General features: G+C 39.0%; 1 protein-coding gene across 3 annotated transcripts in view; it reads right to left on the bottom strand.

Moving 5' to 3' along the window:
- USP22 (ubiquitin specific peptidase 22) overlaps nucleotides 1–20,224 on the bottom strand; it is a 110,832-nt gene that overhangs the window by 76,857 nt on the left and 13,751 nt on the right. Inside the window, exon 2 of one of the 3 annotated variants that reach the window (XM_040593593.1) lies at nucleotides 13,669–13,745. The exons of the other annotated variants lie outside the window; for them this stretch is intronic. The gene's annotated coding sequence lies outside the window, so the exon portion shown is untranslated. The remainder of the gene's footprint in view (nucleotides 1–13,668; nucleotides 13,746–20,224) is intronic. 3 annotated transcript variants of the gene reach the window in all.

The following is a 20,224-nucleotide window of genomic DNA, read 5'->3' as shown; positions in this document are numbered from 1 at the left end:
CGAACTACCTGTTTTTTTGATAAGGCAAAGTAACATGTACATTAAACTCACTTGTTTGAACCTCAATCATTTTATCTTAATTTAACCCTGATTTTGAAAAAAATATTAGTTGCAGAGTACCTAGCACCAGAGAAATAATGATTAAATATTTTCTGCAATTCAAATCTTTAAGACAATTCTTTTTCCCTTCCTATCTTTGCTAGACACACTAGCAACCACACAAGAGAAAGACGACTTGCAGTTTTTGAGGCCAAGATCAGAATATTTTGAATGATCTGCTTAATTAGTGCTTTTTGGTCTAGAAGTTTTAAAAACACACCAATTCTATTCCTTTCTCAGTTATATTTTTTAGTTTTGACAAATTCTCTCAATTTCCTCATCTGGCAGTGACAAGCCTCTGCTAAGTGTTCTGTGGTGCTCTGATGCCAGGCTGACAAATTCTCTGGAGGCTGGAGAAAATGGGAGTTTATCCCAATTAATAAAGCAGCCTGAGCTACCTTCTGCAGGAATGACAGCTTGCCACAACAGCAGTGTGGCTAACCCACCAGGAACCAAAGCACGGTTGGCCAAATATTTTGATTGGGCCAGGATCTCCATCCACAGAAATAATAATGGTAGAACTGAGTTTAAAAGAAAAAAAAAAAGAAAAAAAAAAAAGACCAATTAGGTTGTTTCCAGTTTCTGAACGGGTCTTCTCAAGTGTAAAATTAAAGACAAAAATGACTGTGGAAGCCTGACAATATTTTGTCTTGTGCCTTTGGACACAGTAAACAACTGTTTTTATTCTCTGCTCAAAGGGCAGGAAGATGACAAGAGAGGTACCGTGCCCTCAAGAGAGTTAGCTGGTCACCAGAAAAATGCTCTAGAGAAAAGCAAATTGTTAGTAACAAAAAACAGGCACTGACCCAAAGACAAGACACAAGAGGAACACGCAGGTAAAGCCTTCACGTTCACGGGGCACAAGCAATACAGCGGGGCTGCTTCGTAACGCCTGAGCAAAGAGGCCACCTATGAAAGCATCTTCTAGACAACGCCAGCTGGAAGCAACAACACTCAGAATAAGCTTGAAAGGACCACAAACATCTTTTGAAATAACACTATCCATTCTGCTGAAGGATGAAAAACATGGATTATGTTATCCCAGAAACTTCAACAAAGCAGGTAATATCCCAGCATCCACTGACTTCTGAATCAACAGCCAGAGGATCCACTTTGCTTCTCTAAACTGTACCAAAAATAGGTATATTACCAAATAGGTAATTAAATAAAAAAAAATAGGATATTACCAAGCAGTTCTAGAGCACAGGGAGTAGTTACATTAGTAGTTCCAGCCCTGAACTGCCAGGGGCTCACTCCCTATCACTATCAAGGAAAACAAGGGTAACTTTTCACCAAGCAGCAGTAGGAAAAAGGTGCTGCATAAAATAAGGAGACTCACTGATATGAACTGAAAGCATCAAGTTTGAAATAGCTTTGAGTCCATTAAAAAAAATAAATAAATACTGCAAACAGGTTCCACATAAAAAGCTTTAAAAATGCTTCCATACATATTGAGTGTCAGGTTATATAGTAGTTTTTTTTATGACTCCACATGCTTTTCTGAATTCTTGAGAGCATTCAATTTAGAGAATAGCATTAAAGACCATTTACCACTGTGTCCAAATGTACTACAGCTGCAGAGACCAGTAAAAGGGGAAGAGAGAGGGGGGGCAGGGGGGAAAGAGGGGGGCGGGTCAGGAAAATCACCGAGTTATTTCAGGAGAGACAACCTCCTCTCCCTCACTTCCCTATCCAGAAATACTAGGCTGATACATACAAAGACTGATCTGTGGGGCCAGAAAAGCCTTCCGAAGAGCCCTTCTTCCAGAAAGAACCAGACCTCTTGAGGACAGGTAGTTCAGTTCTCATCTACTGAACTTGATCTAGCAGTTGCTGACATATATGCCGTTATACGCTAGGCTCATCCTATCCTAAAGTGACCTTTCCCATTCCCAAGTGAACTACTTCAAGTCATTCCCCCCCCCCCCAAGAATAATGCATTGGTTTTAACATTGTCTTTCATTCAGTAAGATCAAAACTCCAGTGAGGCTCTGCACTAAACAAAGATGGAAAACATCAGTACGCTAGTCTTCTTCGTCCCCTTCTTACTGGAAGGGTCTGATTTAAACTGTTCTGCATTTTTCTGAAATAAGGTGACTTTACGTGAATAGTCCTCATCAGCATGATTTGTTCCACTGGCTGTGTAGGTGGAAACACCTCCAAATGAGGGGCAGTGACACACATTTAGAGCAACTGCAGCTGTCTGTGCAGCAATCCCACCTTCCCACTCTAAAACAATTAGCCGGCTATGCTGCTGGAGAGTTACTTCCCTTGACAATCTGCACTACCTTAAGCTTGGAGTACACTGAAGGGAACTCCAACACACTTGAGGTAAGGGATCATATGGATGGGCAATAGCTGGAAGAGACACAACAACACAACGCGTTTTTCTGAATCAACTCTGCAACAAAGGCATCTTCTTAAATAAGAACAATGCTGGAGATAAAGTCTATCCAAGCTCCAAAACCCACAGCTTTGGTTCAAGGGCTCTTCTCAAGAGCAGCACAAGCCAATTAAAACTGGAGAACTTTGATGAAATTAACAATTTTACTTGGAGGTGAAACAGACCTGACTAGGTAGCATTTAACCTCTACATACAGATTTTTTTCCTGCTTTCCATACTCTGGATCATACATCACACCAAGAGCTAGACATTAAATCAGATTTTTAAAATTTTTATTTATTTTAAAAACCTACTTTTTTCCGATTTTTGTTTAGTATGAAATTCCACAGGAGGTACAAGGCTGTAATGAAACTTGGGAGGAAAAAAATAAAAAGTTGCACAAGTTGAAAGCCAGACAGCACAAGCTAGAGGAGAAAACAGGAGGATGCTCTGAAGCTGTAATTTTGGTTTTCCCATATACAGTCACAGTAGTAAAAAGCTGCCTTTCAACAAGAACAAAGCAATTCCCTGGAATTCAAATAACTATGCAGAAATTGCTTATTTGCTTCTCCTTTGGTAGGTGTGCATCCCCACCACTAGCATTTACAAATCTAAATGATTTCTCAAGTACTCTATAAAAGATGCATTTAAGAGCCTTTTGTGTTTTTAAACCATTTAAATAATGGATCTTGTTCAAATTAAATCCCGTGTCCTTCTATAGGAAGATTATTTTAAAAGTGGAAACTGTATTTGCCTTGTGAAAACACGTAAGCTGCTGAAGGTTCAAAAGCACGTCTCTTTCCCTGAATAGGTAAGATGCGTGGCTATGTTCTGTGTGTTGATTTTTATCTATTTCCTGCAATGCACCACTGCAGTAGCAAATTTCACATGTGAACAACAGGCTTGCCAATACCGCAGTAGTGTATTCTAAGATCCAGTGCAAAATCTATTACTTTACCTCACCATTCCCCCATGTCAGCAAATCGTGGAAATGTTTTCAAACGTCCTGTTAGGTAATGTATTGATCTAATCTGTGAGCATGTGACTTGGGAAGCAATTCAAGGAGCGAGTAAAACAGACAAACCTGTCTGATGCTGTGCAGAGTCTTATTAAACCCTGCCCATGCTGCAGAGACTGTATTTTGCCCTGCATAAAACTGAGAAATCAGATTCTTCATATGAAAACAAGTATGTTCTTGGGAAGTCTGCCATACTGCTTTGATGGAAATACTCTAGACGGCATCCTTTCAGAAAGGAAAGAAAAAAGGAACTTCAGGATACGTAGGATCAAAGTCCTAACTGGTCCTCCAGCCTCATTTAGAAAAGCACAGATATTTCAGCTGTCCTTTAACTACTCTAAGATGTCCATAAAAATATGTGAACTTAATTAGCCCACATCAAAGTCAAAGCAATTCTGCTAGTAGGAAAGATGGATGGGATGATGCTACAGCACAGATTCTCTGTGGCACGACTTATTTATGGGCATGACTTATTTACAGGACAAATACTCTCAGCAAAAAACGAGACTAGTAGAAAATGAGCAGCAATAGTGTGACAGTGTACATCTATTAGCAACTATTTGTTTTATTTAAAAAGAAAAACAAACCCACAAACAATGCTGCACTAAACAGGGTAGATCCATTGTTGAGCCTAACCAAAAAGCATTCGTCTGGTAAAAAACATCTCTGCTTTTAAGAGCTTCCTACGAGTTATGCACCATTCTGTCAAAGACTTTAAGGGTTATTATACATGACATTTCTGTATTTACTGTAGCAGAGCAAGCCAACTGGTAGTACAGAAACTAACCCCCTTGCTTACAACTTCTCTGACAATGTGGGTTTCAATGATGATACATATGACAAGCAAATAGGGAACACAAGCCAAACTCTCTTCTTGCCATAAAAGTAAAACCTCTTCTTTGTCTAACAGGAGCTGAAGACAAGTTCTAGTCCCCTCACAGTGCCTACATTAAAAAAACTTTATAAAACAATGAAATAAACTTCCCTTTTGGTTTTACAAGAGCCATACAGAACATTGCTGATTCCCCTTCCAAAGACAGATTTGGCCAAAACACCACAAACCATTCCCAAGAACCACATTCCTCCCTTAAAAACATGCCAGAAAAACGTGCTGACGCAGAAAAGACGATTAACCCATACAGACCGAATAGTCACCACCAGAGAACAGGTGCGTTCCCTAAAATTGCATGGCAAGTCTTCTGGAGAAAGTAAGACAGAACATTCACAGGGTCTCAAACCACAGTGCTTGTACTGGTAGGAAGCACGAAGTCAAACTATAATGAACAACCTACAGATTTTGCTTGTCTAGTTCCACTTACAACATTGGCATCTGAGGACAAATTTATGTTCACCCAGCTATGTGTGTACAGGAATACTCTAAGCCCACTAGCACATTACTACCTAGGAACATCCACAGAATGAAAGCAAACTCTCAATATGCTTAGAACACGCTTTGATATCTAGTAAGCTGAAGCTTACTATTTCCTCATAGCTCAGTACAAAACAAATTAATAATCCATTTTACTAGAGCAAATTAAAAGGTCTTTTACTCACTATAAAGTTTCCATACAGATTTGCAAACCTGAAGTTACAGAGACAAGACAGACTGTCACAACTGCAGTCCCCTCTTCAGAACATTTAAGATTTAGACAGATATTCTGAACTCTACAGACATGAAGTCATCTTAGAAAAACTTATTAAAGCAATATGAACACAAAACACCTTTTGGAAGAGGAAAGGAGTTTGGATTTCTCACACTAAAAACTGTTAACATGAATGACTCTTCAGAAAAAAACAAACTAACAAACTGGGAAATAAGCATTCCCATGACAATTTTATTCCTTCGTCCATTCAAAGAGTTAGCAAACTGCTGTGGTCCCACAGAATAATCATTAATCACAATATGTGTAGGAAGGTGGGTGACAGTTTCTTAGCAAAGAGCTGCTCTGTCTTTTTACGTACAACTTACAGCAAAATACTATGTTTTAACGCTTCACACTGCATTCAGAACATTAACTTGTTTTGCAAAGTAAGTTCATTTTACCTGCCTCTCAAAGGAATGAGCTGGGAAGAGGGGTCCAGTTACATTACTACTGCTCCTCAAGATCAGGGAACATGAAATGCTAACTCCTGTTGTTCAGGGGGGCTTGGGGAAGGTGTGGTTTCCAAGTAGAGAAATTTTGATTCCTCTAGGTGATTGCAGAAGCAATCAAAAAATCCTCCCCTCCACCCCAGAAAGTAACAACACCCACCACCACCCCAAAACTCAACATAAAACAAAACCACAACACAACACATTCAATTTGGTACTTCACTAGTAAAACGTGGTTTTTGGACCTGAGTTTTGAGCATCTTGTCCACTTTAAGAAAAAAAAAAATGCTGCCGTAACAAATACTTGCCTTTTTTGTTGAAATACTACACTACAGTTTCAGCTGTCTGCTCCTTTCCACCTGCCTCCAAGATACTACCAATTAATTACCTCAAAACCAACCTTCCATTATGACAGAAAAGAGCGTAAGTTTGTTACATTTGAAGTGTCTAACCTTACCTAGCTGTATTTAAACTGAACCTCTAGTATAATATACAATCTTTGTATTTTGTGTTGAAATTTCTGTTGCTCCCATACTATAGAACTTCAAACATACACTGGCAGTAAACTCAAAAACCCAAGGACACTAGCTCTCGATGGTTTCCAAGTGCTACTGAGAAGCTGGGATAACTATCCTTGGACAGATTTAATACTGTAAAGGTCATAGTGGCTGTGAAGCGCTTTCTGAATTTCCATCACTTATCAGGACTGTTAAAAACACTTTTTTTTTTTCCTCTCCCAACAAAGTTTCAGTTATAATGCTGAAACCTTCACCTGAGAAATGCAGGATGACAACCTTGCAGGAAAAATCCTTGTTTCTCTTTTCAGTTTGTTGACTACAGCTGAAGAGATCTTCTCACATGTTGATTTTTTTCCAGCAACATCCAGCCACTCAACAATATTTTGTTGGGTTTTTATATGTACCGAATAATAGCATTAAGTAAAAATCCATATATTCCCTTCTCAGAGATGCCTGTAAACAATTAACACATTACATTTCCTGTATTAGTGACATTGCTTAGTTCAGAAGAACTAAGGAGACAAATTTCTGAATTGAAATTTTTCAATCAAGTGTAGAGAAATCCATCCTGATATTTTTAATAATCAGTTCTCCATGTTACTAAAAGGAGTACTATTAGAAGAAAAAAAAAAAGGTGGTTGGTTGGGTTGGGTTTTTTTTTAAGTCAGTCACATGCAAAGGTTTGCCCTTTTTTAATAGTGTAATTACATTATTTGTATTTTTTTGATGCATCATCATCAGTAGTTTTGACTTCAGGAAATTTACTTTGAATCTCATCAGTCACAGTTTAATAAACATACGGGAAACCTGTAAGTGAAGGGAGCTGACATCCAGGCCCTAAATCTGTTCACTGACATTTGTGTAAAAAAAAAAAAAAGTCTATAGAGCCTCACTGCAATGCAATTTTTTGAGGAGCAACATGGAGAACCATCAAAGGGATTCAAATCTTCATCTCAACCCAGCTCAGACTCTTGCCTGCACTGAACATGAGAACAGGAGAGCACGTGTGTGCAGGTCAGGCGCTGCACGCTCACAGCAAAGGGACAAGGTTCTACTCGTAGCAGCTTTAAACTACAGGAGTTCACTAAAGTCTGTGCTTACCGCTGTAGAGATCCAAACACAGTTACAGACACGTATTTTTGTTGTTTTTTATTATTGTTGTTGTGGGGTTGGGTGTTGTTTGTTTTTTATTTAACTTCCAAGCAACTGCTGCATCTTATTAAAGAAAAAATTCCTCTGGCACCTGACAGCAGAGCGGAAAGTGGCCAGAGCTTTGTATATTTGACTGGTACTACCCACAACATCTTCACATTCAGCCATAAAACCACAGAAGAAGCAACTGCAGCTGCAAACCAGAGCCAGGCATTGTGGGTCTGGAGGAGAGAAAAAGGAACAAGGGCACACAGCCCAACCGGCAGCGAAAGTGCCCAGGGAGGCAAGGGGAACTGTACCAGAACCCAGCTGCTGCTGCTGTCACCCCCAGGGCCACAGGCAGAAGCAGAGGAGCAGCACTACCTAGCAGAGCACTCAAGGTGACGCAGCACTAGCCTTGTAACTAAGGCTCCGTAGATCTCAAGACTGAAGCCCACTTTACAGTAATGCATCTACTACAGGTAAGTCTGCCTTTGTCTACAGCTAAGGACATAAAATCCAGCAGTCTCAAAATCCGTGAGTGATCACAGAAGATATAAAGAAGTATCCCTTTTCCCACTGGCAAGTGTTTTCCTAAAAAGAAAACATCTCCCATCACTCACAGCTACAAGAACTGAGAGACAAGAAGAAGAGGGGGCATAAGAACAAAAACATTTAATTTCCACAAATACATGAAGAATAATCTTGCTGCAGCAATTCCAGTGTCACTGTTGTGGACTTGCAAATAGTGATTCATGACTACTTTGAAACAGGATTTCTATGCCATGCTTCATCTTCTAACATTTATCCTATTCATTCATAATTTGGACCAAACTGGAAAGACACGTGGCTGAATTTCAGAGTCTGAGTACTCAGAAGTTTTACCAGCTTGAGACCTGGCTGCAAGACTGCAGCAAACCTGAGAATTAACCCATCCTTACTTAGACTCCAACTAAGTGCTACACATTGATGGTGTGCATAATCTCCTACAGCAAAAGATAAGAAAATTTGACAAGAACATTTTGTGCTGACCCGCCAGACCGTGTTCTCTTCGCTTGACTTTTGTATTTACAAAAGGAAATGCTAAGCCCTTAACTCAGTTACCAACTTTCCCTCCAACAAAGGCTGATGACTTAACACTGGCGGCACGTAAATGGTGCTGATTTCCACATCTTCCTTTTTAGTAGGCTGTTTGACTAAATAATGCTGCACACTGAGAACAAAAATTAGATTACAGCGCTCAGTTTCATTTACGAACATTGTGCTTGTTTTGTCATTTAATGCAAAAATTTAAAGCATGGACATAAAAATTAGTTAAAACACATACAGACTGCAGCAGCCAGCTGGGCTCAATGGACAGGAAGGCTTATTAGGCAAAGCACATGCTTTTAGCTAGAACACACCTCTGCATTCCAAAAAGAAATCCCATCAGGACAGTAAACTTTCGCAATACAGGGATAAGAAAAGCAAGCAAAAAAATTCCCAGGCTGTTGGCTACAGCGAAGGCCTATTTCATAGTATCAATAACAGATTCTTCCTATTTTCCTTTGCACTTTCAAGGAAAAAATAAAACAAAACCCAGGTACTTCCACCTCTGCCATTTTACTAGCTGTGTTTTAAAGAAAAGCCTGTCTCTAGAAGAGCTTCACCTACCCTCTGCTCTTCCAGACGAAGATGTTGGAAGGGCTGTAGGAGAAAGGGTGAAAATACAATTAAGTGCAGATAACATTGCTTTCAGGACCTAAAACATCCCCCCTCCTTCCGTGATACGAAGCATGAAAGCACACCCACAGCTGTAAGCATTACATAATCTGCCTGTGTAAACACCAGTTTCCTTCTGAATTAATTAAGTTTCATAAAATTCTAATGCTTCTATTAAAATATGAAGGATGGAAAAGGAAGATGACATTGCAGCCAAAGTGCTATCCAATCCTGGTGAGATAAAAACCCATCCACCTTCACACTACCAAATACAGTAAATACTGAGCACCCTTCTAAGTACCTTCAGAAGAGTGTGGAAAGTTCAAAAACCAAAAACACACAAACAAACCAAAAACTGTAACAATTCAACACTATCTTACAAAGCAATTGGGGAGTTCTGAGAACCATTTCTTGTAGCTAGCTCCAAACCGTTGTTAGTGACCTTTTGAAAACAGCACAGCTTTTACTTAAATAATTGAAGAGCTGAGGTAGACAACTTAAAATCCTAAAACTATTCCAGTTCTTGAAATCATTCAGAGTTCTGCAGAGCAGAGCCATCAAGACAGAACGCTTTCGACACAATGCCATTGTTTCATTCCACAACGCATCTTTTTGACAGTACTTCAGAACTCATAATATGCAGGTTGCTTCAGTCTCACAACAGAACACTCTTTACATACTATAAAACAAGTTACAAGACAAAGAAAAACGGTTAAAGGTGCCAAAGAACATCTTGAAACTATATCCAAAACAAAAAAACGCGTATAAGTCTCAGCGACAGACAAAGACCTGATTTTGAAAAGAAATGCAAATGGATTCACCTTCAGCAGTTTCAACTACTATCATTATACACATCAGATCAGTGGAAGTATCCACACACAACACACTCACCTTTCAGATGCTCTACTAGCCGTTACCTCTGTGCCCCGAAAGCAAGAAAAAGTAACATGCTACATAATACATACTATTTTCCACTTCTTTTTTTGGTGAAGACTAAGATTTCTATTAAAGATTTAATTTTGCCCACTGCCAGAGCTAGAAGAACAGTACCTTGATGTAGAAGACAATTTGACTGTCAAAGTTAATAAATTACTCCAATTATTCTTTGATTAATCACACAGAATTTAAGAACGCAGAGAAAAGGTTCTCTAAGAGGGGGAAATTTTCTGAAGGTTTGCAGGCAAGTTCAAGTGTTTTTCATCAGTACTGTGAATCTCCATGCCCAGGCATTTCTTTCTCAGTAATAAAATAATTTTTGGAATTAAAGTGCCAAAAGACTTAATCAGAGCAGGATTTCCTGACTGATTTCCCACTTCTGATAATCAAGTGATGGCAGTGGTAACTGATGAGGGAAATGGGGGAACAGTACTACCTACATGTGTTTAGCCCAAGATCTGCATTAGGACTCCCCAGTTCACCAATCCCAGGTAAAACTTATCTCCTAAGAAAAATGAAGAAAAGATTTATCAAATATATTAATACTCCACATGACCCTTTGAACAAGTGCTTTCGCACAGCAAACTCTTCACTATAGTTTTGCTAGAGAAAAGCCAAAAGAAGACACTAAAAAAAGACAGGAGAAAAAAATCCACATAGTGGATGGGTTGGGAATGCTGGGAAGAAAGGAGGAAAACAGAACTGTAATGAACGTGACAACTTCTTAGGTATCACTATTGCAGGTGACTCCTTCAGCACTTGGTACAAGAAACATGAATTATATATAAATGCTATTCTGTGCAGCGTGCAACTATTAGAACATTTAAACACACAGACATTTAATGCAGCTAAAAGTTAATTTCACCACTCTTGTAAAGATTCATCTTCAGTTTTACTTAAGACGTACAGTTTTTCCTCCAAACTTTAAACTCTTATTTCATGAAAACAAAGACAGTAACCCTACAAACATCATCCGTTGATAACTAGCAAGCAGGAATAACTATTTGTACATATCTCTTCAAATTCTGTAAACTAGCTCAGTTTTTGTTTCAAGAAAAAAAAATACATACATCTATTTCCTCTCCGTATCTTGCAAAACAGGAATATTACAAATAAGACCAAAACTTTCAGCCAGCTTCATTCACATCTCCCTTTTCTTTCACTGACTCTTGGGATACTTTGCATTTTGAGAAGAACTATCCCATATATATGAATCCTCCCTGGTAAATGAAAATGTATTTTATGTACATAGATACACACGCACTAAAAAAGTGTAACCACTTTACCTGGACAAAAGAAAAGGGAATCTGAATCTCAATTTCCTGTAAAGATGGCTTCAGAATGGACTTTATGTACTCGTAACACCGAGTACAGAGGTCCAGGAAGCCATTGCAAATTTTCCGTTCAAAAATAGTATCTGAACACAGGTATAGTTTGTATGATGGGAAAATACATGTTTTTGTAGAGGCCTTGCTCTATTTATGTCTACTTATATTAATGCCACAGACATTCAGTAGTTAGCATCACACTCTTGGACAGAAACACACCAGTTTCTGTTAAGAGCAGAGAGACCTTTAAAAAGAGATGAATGCACAAGGAGAAACTACAAGACGTTCATCAGTTAGAGCGTGCTCTGGAGCACATGCACCTGACAAATTAGTAGCATGTGGCATTTTAGTAATAACAGTGCCTGCAGAAGATGCTTGAAAGAAGAGAAGACAGCCTGCTTTGGCATTAGAGGTGATTGCCAGCAACTACTCACGCACATGCCATTGATCCATTCAGACAAGATAGTCAGAATTACGGTTACTGTCACATTTGTCAAGCATAAAAAGACGTAACTTACATTCTACCTGACATTAGCAAATAATGGGCCCACAGCACACCATTAACACTAATAATTAAGATAAGTAGCGTTTCATTTACCGAAAGAGCATCTGTACAGTAAAGCTGCAGGCTGCTTTCAGATAAAATTACTCAGATATAGTTTACAGTTTATCTTATCGTAAGAGTTTAAGGGTACTTGGATACACACACATTTTCGTGTAAAGCAGAACACAGAAAAGAACTTCAGTTGTATAGCTATAATAACGGCGTATTTAAATAACCTATTTAGAAAGCAAAAATCAGTGATCTGAGGACTCCCAGTTGAAAAAAAGACACAACTGACTATTGGAACACGGACTGGTGGAACAAATTGCTTTTTAACTCCTATGGCAAACATGACTGAGCTATTTGCAGATAGCAGTTGTGACAAAATCAAATCATCTTCTCTGATCATCCAAACAGAGGTTGGATGTTGCTGGCATCTACAACACCAGACCAGGCCACAGCCAGTGATCTCTTAATTCTGTTCAGTGGAATCTCACTTGAACGCGGTTGCCACGATTTAAATGAGCAACAAGAACAGGCAGCCTCCTGTTCACCAGCTGAACTCCCATAGCCTGTCTAATGGTGAAGTGGAGCCTGATGTTCCTCAGGACACTTGCTCAAGGACAGCAGAGCTTACTCAGAGCTGAGAAGGAAATACCTGCTAGAGTCTGAAAACAGGACAGGAAAGCAATATCCAAGCGTCCTTCAAGTACAGCTTCAGATTTGAAATAATGTTCCAAAACAGATGGAAAAAGAAGGCTCCAACATTCATGTACTTGGAAAAAGATTACTGCCATCTTGATGATAATTCTAAAATATGGGGCTTGTGCATGTGTGGAGTTAGTTACACCAACACTGGTGTAACTATCCTGTGTTCCAATGTAGAACTGCCTGCAGTATGAGATTTTAGTAAGATTGAATTGAAAACTAGAGACTGTATCAGCAGATCTTATAAATTCACTAAAAAACCCACAACAACAAACAGAAAACCCCAAAACAAACAAAAAAACCCAAACCCAAAAAAGCATTATCGGAAAAAAGGTAGTAGCTGTAAAGTCTCACAAACCACTGTGCAAACAAGTTGTTCTGTTACTTGTTTTAGAATGTAAGGTGGTCATCTGAAACAGAAGGGCTTTTATAGTTCATAGAAAAATCATTCCTGGACTAGCTCAACACTTCTCCCTAAGGTGTAGCTCTTCGAACATCAGAAGTTCAAACTGGTAGGTCAATATGTAAACAAAAGACGTAAGTGAAATCCTGTTTTTTTTGCAGAGGGGTTGGGTGGGGGCATGCTAGGTAAAGAGGAGGAAAAGAAAGCAGTCCTATACAGATGAATTCCAGCTACCCAAGACTGCTGGACAAGCAGATAATGGGTTGAAATACCCAGAAGTCCATTTAGAGATAAGAAACCATTCTGCAGTTCTTCAGAGAAGTGATTACTACCACTCAGGATTTGCAAGCATTACAACACTGTCAGCTGCAACATCTTAAAAAAACAGATTTACTATGTTTGATAAATATTCAAAATAAAGTCCATCCCCACAGCCATTGCGCTGCACATACAGTATAAAACATGGGGTTGGAGAATTTACAAGTGCTATACCATTTTAGTCACAAGTTAACTAAAAAAGTGACTCCTTTCGTATTTTACATATTGACCAGACTTCCCCTGTAACAGTCAACATAATAACAAACATTTAGCAAAGTTGAGTAAGATATTACAAAAACAAGATTTCCCACCTCTTTTGGTTGGGTTTTTTCCCTAGCATGTTTTTGAAATAGACTGTAGAGCAGTGCTCTACAGTAGTGACAGTCTTTCAACAGTGGCCACTATTCCCATCATTCTCCAACAAGACTCTTGGGGAGGGAGCAGAGGAATTGCGTATGCATTTACAAGAACACTACTGTCTCCATTCACCTGTTCTTTGTAGCAGTTTCATCTTTCCATCTTGACAGCAAAAGAAGATTCTCTCCTTGGGCAGCTAGATTCTGGTTCTACTGAGGAAAAAAAAAAGCAACAGCAGCTCTTTCAAGAGATAGGAGTTCTTTATTCGAAAGGTTTTATGCAGCTCTTTTGTTGCCAAGCATTCTCTTAGGAAACGGGGAAGAAATTCAGAGTAACCATTACTATTGTACATGATTGAAAAAACTACTAACTGCCTCTTTTAATCAAACAAAATGTGATAGGAACACTAATAGCCATACACATCCAAAGAAATTGCCAAAAAAAGGTAAGGAGGGGGGCGGGGGAATGTTCTGCCTGCGATCTAGCTGTGAAAAAACACAGCGGACCTTGAACCTGCTTTAATCGATCACTAAATTAGTGAACCTGAGCCTTAAAAAGGGAGAGAAGAAACAGATTCTGTACTATATTGGATACCACACACCTTGACGTATCTCATATTACCATTCTCTGCTTTTCCTTCCCAAGGTTAAGCAAATTAACATTGACTATGTGTGTGCAGTTTTTTTAATATATATACAAAAAAAAACCCCTAACCCTAATTAAAGTAAAAAATCCATGGCCAGACATGGAATAGTAAAACCTCAAAATTCAGACTGAGACATTAAAAATTTAGGACTTGGAAACACATTTATATTGGCCAAAAAAAAAAACCAAAAACCAAACAACAACCCTGAGCTCTACCAAACAGCAACATCACGAAAAAAGAAATAAGTGTTCTTACAGGCTTCTAAATAACAGAACACATTTTCTTATCACACAGCTCTGGCCTCTTATGATATGACATAAAGTTCAATAGAAGTCTTCCACAAGACACTGGGATTAAAATGAGAAATACATTTCATAACTGTTTACAAAAATTATTTTCATTTTTAGTAGAACAATATAGATGAAGTCACTGTATGTTTAACACTAACACAACTGAACAGCAACTGTTCAGTGTACCAGTACTTAATAACTGAATGTAGGCTGACTGGAACAACCTAAGTGACATTTTTCTTCTTTTATGGTTAAGACAATACCACGGAGAAGGGGAAAGCTTTACCAAAAGCAACTACTAAGGCCAGCCTTTACAAACATTTTTTAACTTTTTTTAAAAAAAAAATAATTACCTACAGATACACGTACATCTAAATACAAAACACCAATTCAGTGCAAGACACTGACAGATGAGATAGAACGGTGAAAAAAGTTTAATGAAGCACAAGCTTAAGAAAGAACCAACCACATACTTCAAACAGAGACTGCTAGCAAAACTAATAAAATGAATGCTTTGTTTGTTGATCATACATAAATTACAATTAGAATTTTATTGCTCTGCATTTTGTTTAAATATACCTCAGTGTACCTTGGCACAAATCTACGCTTCAAAAATCAGAGTAATTAGAAACACTGTAAAAAATTAGTGCATTAAGTAGTATTTCCATAATTTCTCGTAAGAAATTATTAACAGACATTAGATACCATAAGCAGTGCTTTTGAGGGACTTAAGAGTATACTCATCTGGTTTTCCAATTAAAAAAAGTTATCATTTCCAACTGGCTTTCCATCAGCCAACATAACATTGCTTCAAGATTCTCTCTAAAAACCAAGGCATGGTGGTAGAATCAAGAAAGCTTATGCGCTACTACAGCAAAGTGACAGGTTCTTGGTTTTCAGACTGATAGAAAAATTATCTCTTAAGTGGTTTTAAATTTGAATTTCAACACATACATGCACCAACAGAGAAAGTCATCAGTTATGTTTAACATGTAACTACACTGACTTTGCACGGAATTTAAGCATTTAAAGGCGACAAAAGAAAAAAAAAAGCAAGAAGGTCCATCCAAATGAAGAAGCCGTGTTCACGTAAACGAGGAGGTTAAGTCCACGCAGTAATTTCTGCTGACATTGTAACGTCCTTCAGGGAAATGAAACTTGGCCAACAGCAGTCAAATCCACCAAAGCATACCACCAAAACCCACTCAGAAAAAAAAAAAAATCTAAGCCAGAATTGTATTTCACCTTTGAGATACAGAGAGATAGTTACACCCGAACAGCAGGCTTGCTTGTTCTACACTGCTGGAGTAGCTAGTCGCTGGAGTTACTTCCCAGGTGGATCCTCACTGCTTACACCAGGGGGGTTCCAAGCTGTCCATATCATGACACTCTCTTCCATCATCATCTCACCACCCAAAACAAGAGACTTTGCTTCCAACTCTTCTACCTTCCCTCACTTTGTATTAGATGTTGTATGGGCTTTCATCTCTTCTTATTTTCAGTTTACTTATTCCCATACTGAAATGGAATGTTTTCGTTGTGCTATAAGGTGGTAATGTATAACAAGTGGATATAAGCAGAAGACTGAACAGCAGAGAAGCCCGAACAAGCCAGAGGACAGATGGCAGGGGTTTGCGTCCTGCCTTCCCTTCAGGATTTCAGTTCTCTCCCCAAGTCAACATGGATAGTCTGCTAGTATCCACAGCTACCCCATAAGTGGGGAATCTACCTGATGCAATCTCAAAAGTTACTGGATTGCATTCCAATGGGGAAACATCATCAAAAAGGTAGGACTCCACAGGCACTGCCCCAAAGCTGCGAGCCGAGGTCTGAAATCAACCAGTTCAAGCAAACAGATAAGTTGTCATGCTGCTCCTCTCCCAGCTAACAATGGAATTTGGGGGGGGAGGGAGGGGAACAACAGCTGCTTTGGACTTGGAAGATCTGAAACTGCTGTCTCACTGGGAAAGAGAGAACTAGGGTATTTATCATTATTTCCTTGTTCTTACCCACACTACAGCAACACGAGCAGTTTTCAGAAACTCTTAATTATTTATTGCTCCCAACATACTAACAAATATTCTTTGACAGATGAGGCATATTTTTCAGTATTCTCTTTCATTGATCTAGCTCGTCCCTGTTCCCACAACTAAGACAGACTTAGCAACACCTCCTGCTGGGTAGGGTATTAGCTGGTATACTAACGGCTCAATAAAGCTCCAGACCCTTTACCAAAGTTAGTGTAATAACAGAAGTTTGCACATGCTTGGCATCGCGCAAAAAAAAAAAAAAATGTATTTGCGATTAAAAATAACCACAGTGCAATCTGAATTTCTCATAAGAACGGAGAACTCATCTAGCCATTTGTTGTCAACAAACGCCTGTTCCTGCACTCACAGAAATGGTACCAGTAATAAATTCAACATCCATAACACACATGGTCAGACAGATGCAGCCTCCATCTATCATTCACTCAAGACATGTCAGGGGGGGCTACAAATACAACAGAGGACTCAACCTTTCTCTCATCAGCTCCAAAGAGCTGTGTAGGCCACCCCAGCAGTAGGATAAAGCTGTCCTGGCTCTTAAAGCCCCTGTAAACAGAAAAAATGAAAGCCTAACACATATGCACAAGCCATAGCACTGGTATGGGGGAGACAAGGGAAAATGCGGGAGTGAGGGAGAAGTGAATTAATAAGTCTTTTACCTGAGCAAAAACCATAACTGCCTTGGCATGCTTCACTTGAAAAACCAGTTAAGAGCTTGAAGCAAAACCAGGGGATTCTTGAGGAAAGTATTACAATAGTGTATCACCAGTAATCTCACGTAGAGTAGAGCGTAAGTATTACATGAGATCCCATGAAGATTTCCAGTTCTGATCTCTTGCTTTGTTTCTATGGTTATAAACATGCACAGTGTTGTGGGGTTGGGTGTTTTTTTGTGGACAAATAAATGGTCTTTATGCTTTGCAGCAGGATTAAAGAAGAATTCGAGTACTGCCTCAGGCCTTCTTGAGAGTACATCCAGTTGCTTAAAAGCTATCCCTGCCAAATAAAGAGGTGGTTTGGTTTACCCAGGTCTAAAGTCCTCCCTAACTCTGATCTTCAAGATAGTGTTTCTTACAATCTGGCAGTGCAAATAATTGAGGCACAAAGAATAAAAAGTAGGAAAGGCTGCATGTCACAATTTGCGTGACAGTAGAGCCAAACTCTCCAATGCCACGTTTTTGCCTGGATCTTTATCTGTGAGAACACATTTGTAGTAATGTAACATCCACGGCAACTTCTCTTAAAATATGAGAGGATAAAGTTATTGGTGACACAACACCCAGCCACTGGATGTTTTGAGATTTATGCTGGAAATAAACTTGCTAATGTGCTTTTTCCAGTGTATGTCAGACTAAACAATTGGTAAATCTCACTTCCCTGGTAAGCAAACACCACCATGCACAAAACGTAGTTTTTTCCAGATGCTATCCACTACATAACTCGCATATTTCTACAGCACGTACATGAGGGCAAATGTTAAGCTGTTCTGAGGGACCTCTGATCCTACAGCCAAAAGGCACCAATTTTTCTCTTCAGAGCTCTGCAACATCTCAGACACAGAACAGCTACTGTAACGCCTTGTAGAAGCCTTGGGAGGGACAGATGTGACCAAGTAACAATGATTACCTGTATTCTGTGGTCAGGCTTACGGTATCTTCTTCTAGCAAGCCCAAATAACAAGGAGTTTCTAGGTTACAGCCATAAATTCCAGGAACAGGATATGTATCCTTGGGCATTTAGAGCAGCATAGAATAAAAATTCTGAGTGAAATAAAACTATAATCACCTAACCTCACTAAAGTAGCTGTAACTAAACCAAACAGCATCTTACAGGCCAGTGCCTAGATATGCTGGCCATTACCAAACAAGAATTTACGAAGTTTCTCCTTTTGAAGGATCGTAAGGACACAGATGGCAGAAGTTAAAATTGTTCAGAATGAAGCCAATGTAGTAATTAGCACATGTTCTTAAAGAAAACATAAAACTTCCCGAGCACCCAACTATTGCCGAGACCACAACTAAAACAGCAAGGAGGACACTGCTCAATTCCTTTTTAAATTCCCCTTACCCAGCCTTAAAAGCCTTCCTTCCTTTTTAACCTGAACACAAAACAGAACCTCCCTACAAGCAAAACCAGAAAAATTAGCCATGATCAGAAGTTCATCTACCTCTTCACTAGCGCTCCACAGGAATGTGTTTTACTATATAATAGTTTTTCCTCCCTGAAGTCAGAGCAGTCATAAAAAAGGGGGAGGGGAGGTTGATTGCACTAGTTCTACAGCATCTGGCTATGCAATAAGACTCTTGAAATAATTTTCTCTACTGTAGCATATAGCCAACAAATCTGGCAAGAAGCAACTTTAAGCATGTGTTGCTGTGACAGCAATGAATTATCACCCCAGTCTGCAGCAAGATTAACACTTACAACCTTGGCATGAAGAGCAGTCTGCTCAGACAGTGTGTCAGGAGTAGCGTTCCACAATCAGACTTGAAAGGGTGGGCTCACGTTAAGAAATTAAGAGCACAGAAACGCAGACATTTGCCTAAACTGTAAACAAACAGATAATTTCTAGGGAAAAAGACAGTGTACGGCCAAAGAAGTAGAAACACCAAAGGAAACTCAAGGTATGGAAGAAAGAAAAAAAGAAGCAGCCATTGAAAACAAGGTACTGCCTGTGACAGAGGACATGCTGTAAAGAACAGTTACAGAACAAAAAAATAGAAAACAGCTCACCAGATTTATCCTGCTTAACACAAAAATATTAAAGTATCTGGTCAAGACAACCTGACATGAAATAAGACACTCTGAAAGCTACATGCAAATTGTAGAAAAAAAGCGATCACCAAGTCCAACGTAGATCATAACTTACAGGTAATGGCACGTACTGTTGTAGAACACAAAAGATATGACAAACTGTAACTTGGCACAAGTAAAGAGCAGATTCAAAACCAGCTTTGGCCTCACTGGAAGGTCAGAGGTGACATTACATCAAACCCAACTCTACTAAGGAGTTCTGTTTGGCAGATTCATGGTCATCCATTCCACTTTTCCAACTAACTGACCACAAAGAGAAGAAACCTGAAAACAAAGCTCCTTACCATAAGCTTCTTAAAACAAAAACCTGCAGAGGGAAGTGAAGAAAGCCACGAAGCTCAAAAAAACATGGTGGAATCTCCTTCCTGCTTGAACACTCACCACACAGACCTGCTTTGGCTTTGCAGAGTTGATAGGACTATAAAGCCTGCCTTCTCTGCTCTTTGATCTGGTTGCTAGACATTTTTCGATAAAAGCACTTAGGAGATTCCACCAATCATCATCTTCACCTCTAATGCAACTTTACTTTGTGAACCAGAAAAAAAACGTATAATATTATGCTGATATTTCACAGATTATGTGTTCTACTTTCAAGATCTTAACTTGAAGGAAACACTTTAAGAAGTTAAGCAGTGTGAGTTGAAACATATGAATAGGTGAGGTTAAAGGATTCAGCACTGAGGGAAACCAAGACAAAAGGATTCCGTCTCCTAAAAAAATAAAATAATAAAATCTAATTCACTATTAGCAACAGCTGCATAAAAAGTATGTTAAAGTGACAGGAACAGTCTAGTGGGCATCACAATCTGCATGGTTCTTTACACAGAACACAGCTTTCTGCACGACAAAAGGAAAATTTTACATTTCCTTGAAAAGCTTTATTTCAAACA

Source organism: Falco naumanni, chromosome 4 (assembly GCF_017639655.2).
Source record: "Falco naumanni isolate bFalNau1 chromosome 4, bFalNau1.pat, whole genome shotgun sequence".
NCBI lineage: Eukaryota > Metazoa > Chordata > Aves > Falconiformes > Falconidae > Falco > Falco naumanni.
Note: the sequence above shows the minus strand (reverse complement) of the source record. Positions and strands in the feature narration are given on the sequence as shown.